We start from the raw sequence: 15,328 nt of genomic DNA on the forward strand, positions 1-15,328 counted from the left end.
ACTTGCTTATGACACCCCATAGAATATATTATGTTTAGTACCTTGGACACTGTAGCTTATTCACTTAAATCTCTGATAAATTGTTAGTTTGGTATGCACAGTCTGGTTAGCACAGTTGGTAAGGTGTTGGGGTTGCACTATCAAATTAAGGCTGTCATTGGTTCAAATCCTATGTTATCATGTTTTTATTTTACTAGTGTGGTTTGTGGCTCTATAATATGAATGCCTATGTCTTTTAACAACAATAATCAAGTCTTCCAATGGACTTTTTAGTGAAACCCAATAGATAGCTTTATTTTTTCTTTGTTTACTCAAATATTGAATGCTTATGTCTTATAAATTTAGTAGGAAAGTATTCTAATGACTTGCTTATGACACCCCATAGAATATATTATGTTTAGTACCTTGGACACTGTAGCTTATTCCCTTAAATTTCTGATAAATTGTGTATCTGGTATGCACAGTCTGGTTAGCACAGTTTGTAAGGTGTTGGGTTTGCACTATCAAATTAAGACTGTCATTGGTTTGAATCCCATGTTATCATGTTTTTATTTTACTAGTGTGGTTTGTGGCTCTATAATATGAATGCCTATGTCTTTTAACAACAATAATCAAGTCTTCCAATGGACTTTTTAGTGAAACCAAATAGATAGCTTTATTTTCTCTTTGTTTACTCAAATATTGAATGCTTATGTCTTATAAATTTAGTAGGAAAGTATTCTAATGACTTGCTTATGACACCCCATAGAATATATTATGTTTAGTACCTTGGACACTGTAGCTTATTCAATTAAAGCTCTGATAAATTGTATGGACGGTATGCACAGTCTGGTTAGCACAGTTAGTAAGGTGTTGGGATTGCACTATCAATTAAGACTGTCATTGGTTCGAATCCCATGTTATCATGTTTTTATTTTACTAGTGTGGTTTGTGGCTCTATAATATGAATGCCTATTTCTGTTAACAACAATAGTCAAGTCTTCCAATGGACTTTTTAGTGAAACCCAATAGATAGCTTCATTTTCTCTTTGTTTACTCAAATATTGAATGCTTATGTCTTATAAATTTAGTAGGAACGTATTCTAATGACTTGCTTATGACACCCCATAGAATATATTGTTTAGTACCTTGGACACTGTAGCTTATTCACTTAAATCTCTGATAAATTGTGGGTCTGGTATGCACGGTCTGGTTAGCACAGTTAGTTAGGTGTTGGGTTTGCACTATCAAATTAAGACTGTCATTGGTTCGAATCCCATGTTATCATGTTTTTATTTTACTAGTGTGGTTTGTGGTTCTATAATATGAATGCCTATGTCTTTTAACAACAATAGTCAAGTCTTCCAATGGACTTTTTAGTGAAACCCAATAGATAGCTTTATTTTCTCTTTGTTTACTCAAATATTGAATGCTTATGTCTTATAAATTTAGTAGGAACGTATTCTAATGACTTGCTTATGACACCCCATAGAATATATTGTTTAGTACCTTGGACACTGTAGCTTATTCACTTAAATCTCTGATAAATTGTGTGTCTGGTATACACGGTCTGGTTAGCACAGTTAGTAAGGTGTTGGGTTTGCACTATCAAATTAAGACTGTCATTGGTTCGAATCCCATGTTATCATGTTTTTATTTTACTAGTGTGGTTTGTGGTTCTATAATATGAATGCCTATGTCTTTTAACAACAATAGTCAAGTCTTCCAATGGACTTTTTAGTGAAACCCAATAGATAGCTTTATTTTCTCTTTGTTTACTCAAATATTGAATGCTTATGTCTTATAAATTTAGTAGGAACATATTCTAATGACTTGCTTATGACACCCCATAGAATATATTCTTTAGTACCTTGGACACTGTAGCTTATTCACTTAAATCTCTGATAAATTGTGTGTCTGGTATGCACAGTCTGGATAGCACAGTTAGTAAGGTGTTGGGATTGCACTATCAAATTAAGGCTGTCATTGGTTCGAATCCTATGTTATCATGTTTTTATTTTACTAGTGTGGTTTGTGGTTCTATAATATGAATGCCTATGTCTTTTAACAACAATAGTCAAGTCTTCCAATGGACTTTTTAGTGAAACCCAATAGATAGCTTTATTTTCTCTTTGTTTACTCAAATATTGAATGCTTATGTCTTATAAATTTAGTAGGAAAGTATTCTAATGACTTGCTTATGACACCCCATAGAATATATTATGTTTAGTACCTTGGACACTGTAGCTTATTCAATTAAAGCTCTGATAAATTGTATGTCTGGTATGCACAGTCTGGTTAGCACAGTTAGTAAGGTGTTGGGATTGCACTATCAATTAAGACTGTCATTGGTTTGAATCCCATGTTATCATGTTTTTATTTTACTAGTGTGGTTTGTGGCTCTATAATATGAATGCCTATGTCTGTTAACAACAATAGTCAAGTCTTCCAATGGACTTTTTAGTGAAACCCAATAGATAGCTTCATTTTCTCTTTGTTTACTCAATTATTGAATGCTTATGTCTTATAAATTTAGTAGGAACGTATTCTAATGACTTGCTTATGACACCCCATAGAATATATTGTTTAGTACCTTGGACACTGTAGCTTATTCACTTAAATCTATGATAAATTGCGTGTCTGGCATGCACAGTCTGGATAGCACAGTTAGTAAGGTGTTGGGTTTGCACTATCAAATTGAAACTGTCATTGGTTCGAACCCCATGTTATCATGTTTTTATTTTACTAGTGTGGTTTGTGGCTGTATAATATGAATACCTATGTCTTCTAACATCAATAGTCAAGTCTTCCAATGGACTTTTTAGTGAAACCCAATAGATAGCTTCATTTTCTCTTTGTTTACTCAAATATTGAATGCTTATGTCTTATAAATTTAGTAGGAACGTATTCTAATGACTTGCTTATGACACCCCATAGAATATATTGTTTAGTACCTTGGACACTGTAGCTTATTCACTTAAATCTATGATAAATTGCGTGTCTGGTATGCACAGTCTGGTTAGCACAGTTAGTAAGGTGTTGGGTTTGCACTATCAAATTAAGATTGTCATTGGTTAGAATCCCATGTTATCATGTTTTTATTTTACTAGTGTGGTTTGTGGCTCTATAATATGAATGCCTATGTCTTTTAACAACAATAATCAAGTCTTCCAATGGACTTTTTAATGAAACCCAATAGATAGCTTTATTTTATCTTTGTTTACTCAAATATTGAATGCTTATGTCTTATAAATTTAGTAGTAAAGTATTCTAATGACTTGCTTATGACACTCCATAGAATATATTATGTTTAGTACCTTGGACACTGTAGCTTATTCACTTAAATCTCTGATAAATTGTATGTCTGGTATGAACAGTCTGGTTAGCACAGTTGGTAAGGTGTTGGGATTGCATTATCAAATTGAGACTGTCATTGGTTCAAATCCCAAGTTATCATGTTTTTATTTTACTAGTGTTGTTTGTGGCTCTATAATATGAATGCCTATGTCTTTTAACAACAATAGTCAAGTCTTCCAATGGACTTTTTAGTGAAACCCAATAGATAGCTTTATTTTCTCTTTGTTTACGCAAATATTGAATGCTTATGTCTTATAAATTTAGTAGGAAAGTACTCTAATGACTTGCTTATGACACCCCATAGAATATATTATGTTTAGTACCTTGGACACTGTAGCTTATTCACTTAAATCTCTGATAAATTGTGGGTTTGGTATGCACAGTCTGGTTAGCACAGTTAGTAAGGTGTTGGGGTTGCACTATCAAATTAAGGCTGTCATTGGTTCAAATCCCATGTTATCATGTTTTTATTTTACTAGTGTGGTTTGTGGCTCTATAATATGAATGCCTATGTCTTTTAACAACAATAATCAAGTCTTCCAATGGACTTTTTAGTGAAACCCAATAGATAGCTTTACTTTCTCTTTGTTTACTCAAATATTGAATGCTTATGTCTTATAAATTTAGTAGGAAAGTATTCTAATGACTTGCTTATGACACCCCATAGAATATATTATGTTTAGTACTTTGGACACTGTAGCTTATTCACTTAAATCTCTGATAAATTGTTAGTTTGGTATGCACAGTCTGGTTAGCACAGTTAGTAAGGTGTTGGGTTTGCACTATCAAATTAAGACTGTCATTGGTTCAAATCCCATGTTATCATGTTTTTATTTTACTAGTGTGGTTTGTGGCTCTATAATATGAATGCCTATGTCTTTTAACAACAATAGTCAAGTCTTCCAATGGACTTTTTAGTGAAACCCAATAGATAGCTTTATTTTCTCTTTGTTTACTCAAATATTGAATGCTTATGTCTTATAAATTTAGTAGGAAAGTATTCTAATGACTTGCTTAAGACACCCCATAGAATATATTATGTTTAGTACCTTGGACACTGTAGCTTATTCACTTAAATATCTGATAAATTGTGGGTCTGGTGTGCACGGTCTGGTTAGCACAGTTAGTAAGGTGTTGGGTTTGCACTATCAAATTAAGACTGTCATTGGTTCGAATCCCATGTTATCATGTTTTTATTTTACTAGTGTGGTTTGTGGCTCTATAATATGAATGCCTATGTCTTTTAACAACAATAGTCAAGTCTTCCAATGGACTTTTTAGTGAAACCCAATAGATAGCTTTATTTTCTCTTTGTTTACTCAAATATTGAATGCTTATGTCTTATAAATTTAGTAGGAAAGTATTCTAATGACTTGCTTAAGACACCCCATAGAATATATTATGTTTAGTACCTTGGACACTGTAGCTTATTCACTTAAATCTCTGATAAATTGTATGTCTGGTATGCACAGTCTGGTTAGCACAGTTAGTAAGGTGTTGGGATTGCACTATCAAATTAAGACTGTCATTGGTTCGAATCCCATGTTATCATGTTTTTATTTTACTAGTGTGGTTTGTGGCTCTATAATATGAATGCCTATGTCTGTTAACAACAATAGTCAAGTCTTCCAGTGGACTTTTTAGTGAAACCCAATAGATAGCTTTATTTTCTCTTTGTTTACTCAAATATTGAATGCTTATGTCTTATAAATTTAGTAGGAAAGTATTCTAATGACTTGCTTATGACACCCCATAGAATATATTATGATTAGTACCTTGGACACTGTAGCTGATTCACTTAAATCTCTGATAAATTGTGGGTCTGGTATGCACGGTCTGGTTAGCACAGTTAGTAAGGTGTTGGGTTTGCACTATCAAATTAAGACTGTCATTGGTTTGAATCCCATGTTATCATGTTTTTATTTTACTAGTGTGGTTTGTGGTTCTATAATATGAATGCCTATGTCTTTTAACAACAATAGTCAAGTCTTCCAATGGACTTTTTAGTGAAACCCAATAGATAGCTTTATTTTCTCTTTGTTTACTCAAATATTGAATGCTTATGTCTTATAAATTTAGTAGGAACGTATTCTAATGACTTGCTTATGACACCCCATAGAATATATTGTTTAGTACCTTGGACACTGTAGCTTATTCACTTAAATCTCTGATAAATTGTGTGTCTGGTATACACGTTCTGGTTAGCACAGTTAGTAAGGTGTTGGGTTTGCACTATCAAATTAAGACTGTCATTGGTTCGAATCCCATGTTATCATGTTTTTATTTTACTAGTGTGGTTTGTGGTTCTATAATATGAATGCCTATGTCTTTTAACAACAATAGTCAAGTCTTCCAATGGACTTTTTAGTGAAACCCAATAGATAGCTTTATTTTCTCTTTGTTTACTCAAATATTGAATGCTTATGTCTTATAAATTTAGTAGGAACATATTCTAATGACTTGCTTATGACACCCCATAGAATATATTCTTTAGTACCTTGGACACTGTAGCTTATTCACTTAAATCTCTGATAAATTGTGTGTCTGGTATGCACAGTCTGGATAGCACAGTTAGTAAGGTGTTGGGATTGCACTATCAAATTAAGGCTGTCATTGGTTCAAATCCCATGTTATCATGTTTTTATTTTACTAGTGTGGTTTGTGGCTCTATAATATGAATGCCTATGTCTTTTAACAACAATAATCAAGTCTTCCAATGGACTTTTTAGTGAAACCCAATAGATAGCTTTATTTTTTCTTTGTTTACTCAAATATTGAATGCTTATGTCTTATAAATTTAGTAGGAAAGTATTCTAATGACTTGCTTATGACACCCCATAGAATATATTATGTTTAGTACCTTGGACACTGTAGCTTATTCCCTTAAATTTCTGATAAATTGTGTATCTGGTATGCACAGTCTGGTTAGCACAGTTTGTAAGGTGTTGGGTTTGCACTATCAAATTAAGACTGTCATTGGTTTGAATCCCATGTTATCATGTTTTTATTTTACTAGTGTGGTTTGTGGCTCTATAATATGAATGCCTATGTCTGTTAACAACAATAGTCAAGTCTTCCAATGGACTTTTTAGTGAAACCCAATAGATAGCTTTATTTTCTCTTTGTTTACTCAAATATTGAATGCTTATGTCTTATAAATGTAGTAGGAACGTATTCTAATGACTTGCTTATGACACCCCATAGAATATATTCTTTAGTACCTTGGACACTGTAGCTTATTCACTTAAATCTCTGATAAATTGTATGTCTCGTATGAACAGTCTGGTTAGCACAGTTGGTAAGGTGTTGGTATTGCATTATCAAATTGAGACTGTCATTGGTTCAAATCCCATGTTATCATGTTTTTATTTTACTAGTGTTGTTTGTGGCTCTATAATATGAATGCCTATGTCTTTTAACAACAATAGTCAAGTCTTCCAATGGACTTTTTAGTGAAACCCAATAGATAGCTTTATTTTCTCTTTGTTTACTCAAATATTGAATGCTTATGTCTTATAAATTTAGTAGGAAAGTATTCTAATGACTTGCTTATGACACCCCATAGAATATATTATGTTTAGTACCTTGGACACTGTAGCTTATTCAATTAAAGCTCTGATAAATTGTATGTCTGGTATGCACAGTCTGGTTAGCACAGTTAGTAAGGTGTTGGGATTGCACTATCAATTAAGACTGTCATTGGTTCGAATCCCATGTTATCATGTTTTTATTTTACTAGTGTGGTTTGTGGCTCTATAATATGAATGCCTATGTCTGTTAACAACAATAGTCAAGTCTTCCAATGGACTTTTTAGTGAAACCCAATAGATAGCTTCATTTTCTCTTTGTTTACTCAAATATTGAATGCTTATGTCTTATAAATTTAGTAGGAACGTATTCTAATGACTTGCTTATGACACCCCATAGAATATATTGTTTAGTACCTTGGACACTGTAGCTTATTCACTTAAATCTATGATAAATTGTGTGTCTGGTATTCACAGTCTGGATAGCACAGTTAGTAAGGTGTTGGATTTGCACTATCAAATTGAAACTGTCATTGGTTCGAATCCCATGTTATCATGTTTTTATTTTACTAGTGTGGTTTGTGGCTGTATAATATGAATACCTATGTCTTCTAACATCAATAGTCAAGTCTTCCAATGGACTTTTTAGTGAAACCCAATAGATAGCTTCATTTTCTCTTTGTTTACTCAAATATTGAATGCTTATGTCTTATAAATTTAGTAGGAACGTATTCTAATGACTTGCTTATGACACCCCATAGAATATATTGTTTAGTACCTTGGACACTGTAGCTTATTCACTTAAATCTATGATAAATTGCGTGTCTGGTATGCACAGTCTGGTTAGCACAGTTAGTAAGGTGTTGGGTTTGCACTATCAAATTAAGATTGTCATTGGTTAGAATCCCATGTTATCATGTTTTTATTTTACTAGTGTGGTTTGTGGCTCTATAATATGAATGCCTATGTCTTTTAACAACAATAATCAAGTCTTCCAATGGACTTTTTATTGAAACCCAATAGATAGCTTTATTTTATCTTTGTTTACTCAAATATTGAATGCTTATGTCTTATAAATTTAGTAGTAAAGTATTCTAATGACTTGCTTATGACACTCCATAGAATATATTATGTTTAGTACCTTGGACACTGTAGCTTATTCACTTAAATCTCTGATAAATTGTATGTCTGGTATGAACAGTCTGGTTAGCACAGTTGGTAAGGTGTTGGGATTGCATTATCAAATTGAGACTGTCATTGGTTCAAATCCCATGTTATCATGTTTTTATTTTACTAGTGTTGTTTGTGGCTCTATAATATGAATGCCTATGTCTTTTAACAACAATGGTCAAGTCTTCCAATGGACTTTTTAGTGAAACTAAATAGATAGCTTTATTTTCTCTTTGTTTACTCAAATATTGAATGCTTATGTCTTATAAATTTAGTAGGAAAGTATTCTAATGACTTGCTTATGACACCCCATAGAATATATTATGTTTAGTACTTTGGACACTGTAGCTTATTCACTTAAATCTCTGATAAATCGTATGTCTGGTATAAACAGTCTGGTTAGCACAGTTGGTAAGGTGTTGGGATTGCATTATCAAATTGAGACTGTCATTGGTTCAAATCCCAAGTTATCATGTTTTTATTTTACTAGTGTTGTTTGTGGCTCTATAATATGAATGCCTATGTCTTTTAACAACAATAGTCAAGTCTTCCAATGGACTTTTTAGTGAAACCCAATAGATAGCTTTATTTTCTCTTTGTTTACGCAAATATTGAATGCTTATGTCTTATAAATTTAGTAGGAAAGTACTCTAATGACTTGCTTATGACACCCCATAGAATATATTATGTTTAGTACCTTGGACACTGTAGCTTATTCACTTAAATCTCTGATAAATTGTTAGTTTGGTATGCACAGTCTGGTTAGCACAGTTGGTAAGGTGTTGGGGTTGCACTATCAAATTAAGGCTGTCATTGGTTCAAATCCTATGTTATCATGTTTTTATTTTACTAGTGTGGTTTGTGGCTCTATAATATGAATGCCTATGTCTTTTAACAACAATAATCAAGTCTTCCAATGGACTTTTTAGTGAAACCCAATAGATAGCTTTATTTTTTCTTTGTTTACTCAAATATTGAATGCTTATGTCTTATAAATTTAGTAGGAAAGTATTCTAATGACTTGCTTATGACACCCCATAGAATATATTATGTTTAGTACCTTGGACACTGTAGCTTATTCCCTTAAATTTCTGATAAATTGTGTATCTGGTATGCACAGTCTGGTTAGCACAGTTTGTAAGGTGTTGGGTTTGCACTATCAAATTAAGACTGTCATTGGTTTGAATCCCATGTTATCATGTTTTTATTTTACTAGTGTGGTTTGTGGCTCTATAATATGAATGCCTATGTCTTTTAACAACAATAATCAAGTCTTCCAATGGACTTTTTAGTGAAACCAAATAGATAGCTTTATTTTCTCTTTGTTTACTCAAATATTGAATGCTTATGTCTTATAAATTTAGTAGGAAAGTATTCTAATGACTTGCTTATGACACCCCATAGAATATATTATGTTTAGTACCTTGGACACTGTAGCTTATTCAATTAAAGCTCTGATAAATTGTATGGACGGTATGCACAGTCTGGTTAGCACAGTTAGTAAGGTGTTGGGATTGCACTATCAATTAAGACTGTCATTGGTTCGAATCCCATGTTATCATGTTTTTATTTTACTAGTGTGGTTTGTGGCTCTATAATATGAATGCCTATTTCTGTTAACAACAATAGTCAAGTCTTCCAATGGACTTTTTAGTGAAACCCAATAGATAGCTTCATTTTCTCTTTGTTTACTCAAATATTGAATGCTTATGTCTTATAAATTTAGTAGGAACGTATTCTAATGACTTGCTTATGACACCCCATAGAATATATTGTTTAGTACCTTGGACACTGTAGCTTATTCACTTAAATCTATGATAAATTGCGTGTCTGGTATGCACAGTCTGGATAGCACAGTTAGTAAGGTGTTGGGTTTGCACTATCAAATTGAAACTGTCATTGGTTCGAATCCCATGTTATCATGTTTTTATTTTACTAGTGTGGTTTGTGGCTGTATAATATGAATACCTATGTCTTCTAACATCAATAGTCAAGTCTTCCAATGGACTTTTTAGTGAAACCCAATAGATAGCTTCATTTTCTCTTTGTTTACTCAAATATTGAATGCTTATGTCTTATAAATTTAGTAGGAACGTATTCTAATGACTTGCTTATGACACCCCATAGAATATATTGTTTAGTACCTTGGACACTGTAGCTTATTCACTTAAATCTATGATAAATAGCGTGTCTGGTATGCACAGTCTGGTTAGCACAGTTAGTAAGGTGTTGGGTTTGCACTATCAAATTAAGATTGTCATTGGTTAGAATCCCATGTTATCATGTTTTTATTTTACTAGTGTGGTTTGTGGCTCTATAATATGAATGCCTATGTCTTTTAACAACAATAATCAAGTCTTCCAATGGACTTTTTATTGAAACCCAATAGATAGCTTTATTTTATCTTTGTTTACTCAAATATTGAATGCTTATGTCTTATAAATTTAGTAGTAAAGTATTCTAATGACTTGCTTATGACACTCCATAGAATATATTATGTTTAGTACCTTGGACACTGTAGCTTATTCACTTAAATCTCTGATAAATTGTATGTCTGGTATGAACAGTCTGGTTAGCACAGTTGGTAAGGTGTTGGGATTGCATTATCAAATTGAGACTGTCATTGGTTCAAATCCCATGTTATCATGTTTTTATTTTACTAGTGTTGTTTGTGGCTCTATAATATGAATGCCTATGTCTTTTAACAACAATGGTCAAGTCTTCCAATGGACTTTTTAGTGAAACTAAATAGATAGCTTTATTTTCTCTTTGTTTACTCAAATATTGAATGCTTATGTCTTATAAATTTAGTAGGAAAGTATTCTAATGACTTGCTTATGACACCCCATAGAATATATTATGTTTAGTACTTTGGACACTGTAGCTTATTCACTTAAATCTCTGATAAATCGTATGTCTGGTATGAACAGTCTGGTTAGCACAGTTGGTAAGGTGTTGGGATTGCATTATCAAATTGAGACTGTCATTGGTTCAAATCCCAAGTTATCATGTTTTTATTTTACTAGTGTTGTTTGTGGCTCTATAATATGAATGCCTATGTCTTTTAACAACAATAGTCAAGTCTTCCAATGGACTTTTTAGTGAAACCCAATAGATAGCTTTATTTTCTCTTTGTTTACGCAAATATTGAATGCTTATGTCTTATAAATTTAGTAGGAAAGTACTCTAATGACTTGCATATGACACCCCATAGAATATATTATGTTTAGTACCTTGGACACTGTAGCTTATTCACTTAAATCTCTGATAAATTGCTAGTTTGGTATGCACAGTCTGGTTAGCACAGTTAGTAAGGTGTTGGGGTTGCACTATCAAATTAAGGCTGTCATTGGTTCAAATCCCATGTTATCATGTTTTTATTTTACTAGTGTGGTTTGTGGCTCTATAATATGAATGCCTATGTCTTTTAACAACAATAATCAAGTCTTCCAATGGACTTTTTAGTGAAACCCAATAGATAGCTTTATTTTTTCTTTGTTTACTCAAATATTGAATGCTTATGTCTTATAAATTTAGTAGGAAAGTATTCTAATGACTTGCTTATGACACCCCATAGAATATATTATGTTTAGTACCTTGGACACTGTAGCTTATTCCCTTAAATTTCTGATAAATTGTGTATCTGGTATGCACAGTCTGGTTAGCACAGTTTGTAAGGTGTTGGGTTTGCACTATCAAATTAAGACTGTCATTGGTTTGAATCCCATGTTATCATGTTTTTATTTTACTAGTGTGGTTTGTGGCTCTATAATATGAATGCCTATGTCTTTTAACAACAATAATCAAGTCTTCCAATGGACTTTTTAGTGAAACCCAATAGATAGCTTTATTTTCTCTTTGTTTACTCAAATATTGAATGCTTATGTCTTATAAATTTAGTAGGAAAGTATTCTAATGACTTGCTTATGACACCCCATAGAATATATTATGTTTAGTACCTTGGACACTGTAGCTTATTCAATTAAAGCTCTGATAAATTGTATGTCTGGTATGCACAGTCTGGTTAGCACAGTTAGTAAGGTGTTGGGATTGCACTATCAATTAAGACTGTCATTGGTTCGAATCCCATGTTATCATGTTTTTATTTTACTAGTGTGGTTTGTGGCTCTATAATATGAATGCCTATGTCTGTTAACAACAATAGTCAAGTCTTCCAATGGACTTTTTAGTGAAACCCAATAGATAGCTTCATTTTCTCTTTGTTTACTCAAATATTGAATGCTTATGTCTTATAAATTTAGTAGGAACGTATTCTAATGACTTGCTTATGACACCCCATAGAATATATTGTTTAGTACCTTGGACACTGTAGCTTATTCACTTAAATCTATGATAAATTGTGTGTCTGGTATTCACAGTCTGGATAGCACAGTTAGTAAGGTGTTGGATTTGCACTATCAAATTGAAACTGTCATTGGTTCGAATCCCATGTTATCATGTTTTTATTTTACTAGTGTGGTTTGTGGCTGTATAATATGAATACCTATGTCTTCTAACATCAATAGTCAAGTCTTCCAATGGACTTTTTAGTGAAACCCAATAGATAGCTTCATTTTCTCTTTGTTTACTCAAATATTGAATGCTTATGTCTTATAAATTTAGTAGGAACGTATTCTAATGACTTGCTTATGACACCCCATAGAATATATTGTTTAGTACCTTGGACACTGTAGCTTATTCACTTAAATCTATGATAAATTGCGTGTCTGGTATGCACAGTCTGGTTAGCACAGTTAGTAAGGTGTTGGGTTTGCACTATCAAATTAAGATTGTCATTGGTTAGAATCCCATGTTATCATGTTTTTATTTTACTAGTGTGGTTTGTGGCTCTATAATATGAATGCCTATGTCTTTTAACAACAATAATCAAGTCTTCCAATGGACTTTTTATTGAAACCCAATAGATAGCTTTATTTTATCTTTGTTTACTCAAATATTGAATGCTTATGTCTTATAAATTTAGTAGTAAAGTATTCTAATGACTTGCTTATGACACTCCATAGAATATATTATGTTTAGTACCTTGGACACTGTAGCTTATTCACTTAAATCTCTGATAAATTGTATGTCTGGTATGAACAGTCTGGTTAGCACAGTTGGTAAGGTGTTGGGATTGCATTATCAAATTGAGACTGTCATTGGTTCAAATCCCATGTTATCATGTTTTTATTTTACTAGTGTTGTTTGTGGCTCTATAATATGAATGCCTATGTCTTTTAACAACAATGGTCAAGTCTTCCAATGGACTTTTTAGTGAAACTAAATAGATAGCTTTATTTTCTCTTTGTTTACTCAAATATTGAATGCTTATGTCTTATAAATTTAGTAGGAAAGTATTCTAATGACTTGCTTATGACACCCCATAGAATATATTATGTTTAGTACTTTGGACACTGTAGCTTATTCACTTAAATCTCTGATAAATCGTATGTCTGGTATGAACAGTCTGGTTAGCACAGTTGGTAAGGTGTTGGGATTGCATTATCAAATTGAGACTGTCATTGGTTCAAATCCCAAGTTATCATGTTTTTATTTTACTAGTGTTGTTTGTGGCTCTATAATATGAATGCCTATGTCTTTTAACAACAATAGTCAAGTCTTCCAATGGACTTTTTAGTGAAACCCAATAGATAGCTTTATTTTCTCTTTGTTTACGCAAATATTGAATGCTTATGTCTTATAAATTTAGTAGGAAAGTACTCTAATGACTTGCTTATGACACCCCATAGAATATATTATGTTTAGTACCTTGGACACTGTAGCTTATTCACTTAAATCTCTGATAAATTGTTAGTTTGGTATGCACAGTCTGGTTAGCACAGTTGGTAAGGTGTTGGGGTTGCACTATCAAATTAAGGCTGTCATTGGTTCAAATCCTATGTTATCATGTTTTTATTTTACTAGTGTGGTTTGTGGCTCTATAATATGAATGCCTATGTCTTTTAACAACAATAATCAAGTCTTCCAATGGACTTTTTAGTGAAACCCAATAGATAGCTTTATTTTTTCTTTGTTTACTCAAATATTGAATGCTTATGTCTTATAAATTTAGTAGGAAAGTATTCTAATGACTTGCTTATGACACCCCATAGAATATATTATGTTTAGTACCTTGGACACTGTAGCTTATTCCCTTAAATTTCTGATAAATTGTGTATCTGGTATGCACAGTCTGGTTAGCACAGTTTGTAAGGTGTTGGGTTTGCACTATCAAATTAAGACTGTCATTGGTTTGAATCCCATGTTATCATGTTTTTATTTTACTAGTGTGGTTTGTGGCTCTATAATATGAATGCCTATGTCTTTTAACAACAATAATCAAGTCTTCCAATGGACTTTTTAGTGAAACCAAATAGATAGCTTTATTTTCTCTTTGTTTACTCAAATATTGAATGCTTATGTCTTATAAATTTAGTAGGAAAGTATTCTAATGACTTGCTTATGACACCCCATAGAATATATTATGTTTAGTACCTTGGACACTGTAGCTTATTCAATTAAAGCTCTGATAAATTGTATGGACGGTATGCACAGTCTGGTTAGCACAGTTAGTAAGGTGTTGGGATTGCACTATCAATTAAGACTGTCATTGGTTCGAATCCCATGTTATCATGTTTTTATTTTACTAGTGTGGTTTGTGGCTCTATAATATGAATGCCTATTTCTGTTAACAACAATAGTCAAGTCTTCCAATGGACTTTTTAGTGAAACCCAATAGATAGCTTCATTTTCTCTTTGTTTACTCAAATATTGAATGCTTATGTCTTATAAATTTAGTAGGAACGTATTCTAATGACTTGCTTATGACACCCCATAGAATATATTGTTTAGTACCTTGGACACTGTAGCTTATTCACTTAAATCTATGATAAATTGCGTGTCTGGTATGCACAGTCTGGATAGCACAGTTAGTAAGGTGTTGGGTTTGCACTATCAAATTGAAACTGTCATTGGTTCGAATCCCATGTTATCATGTTTTTATTTTACTAGTGTGGTTTGTGGCTGTATAATATGAATACCTATGTCTTCTAACATCAATAGTCAAGTCTTCCAATGGACTTTTTAGTGAAACCCAATAGATAGCTTCATTTTCTCTTTGTTTACTCAAATATTGAATGCTTATGTCTTATAAATTTAGTAGGAACGTATTCTAATGACTTGCTTATGACACCCCATAGAATATATTGTTTAGTACCTTGGACACTGTAGCTTATTCACTTAAATCTATGATAAATTGCGTGTCTGGTATGCACAGTCTGGTTAGCACAGTTAGT

This window comes from Pseudophryne corroboree, chromosome 2 (assembly GCF_028390025.1).
Source record: "Pseudophryne corroboree isolate aPseCor3 chromosome 2, aPseCor3.hap2, whole genome shotgun sequence".
NCBI lineage: Eukaryota > Metazoa > Chordata > Amphibia > Anura > Myobatrachidae > Pseudophryne > Pseudophryne corroboree.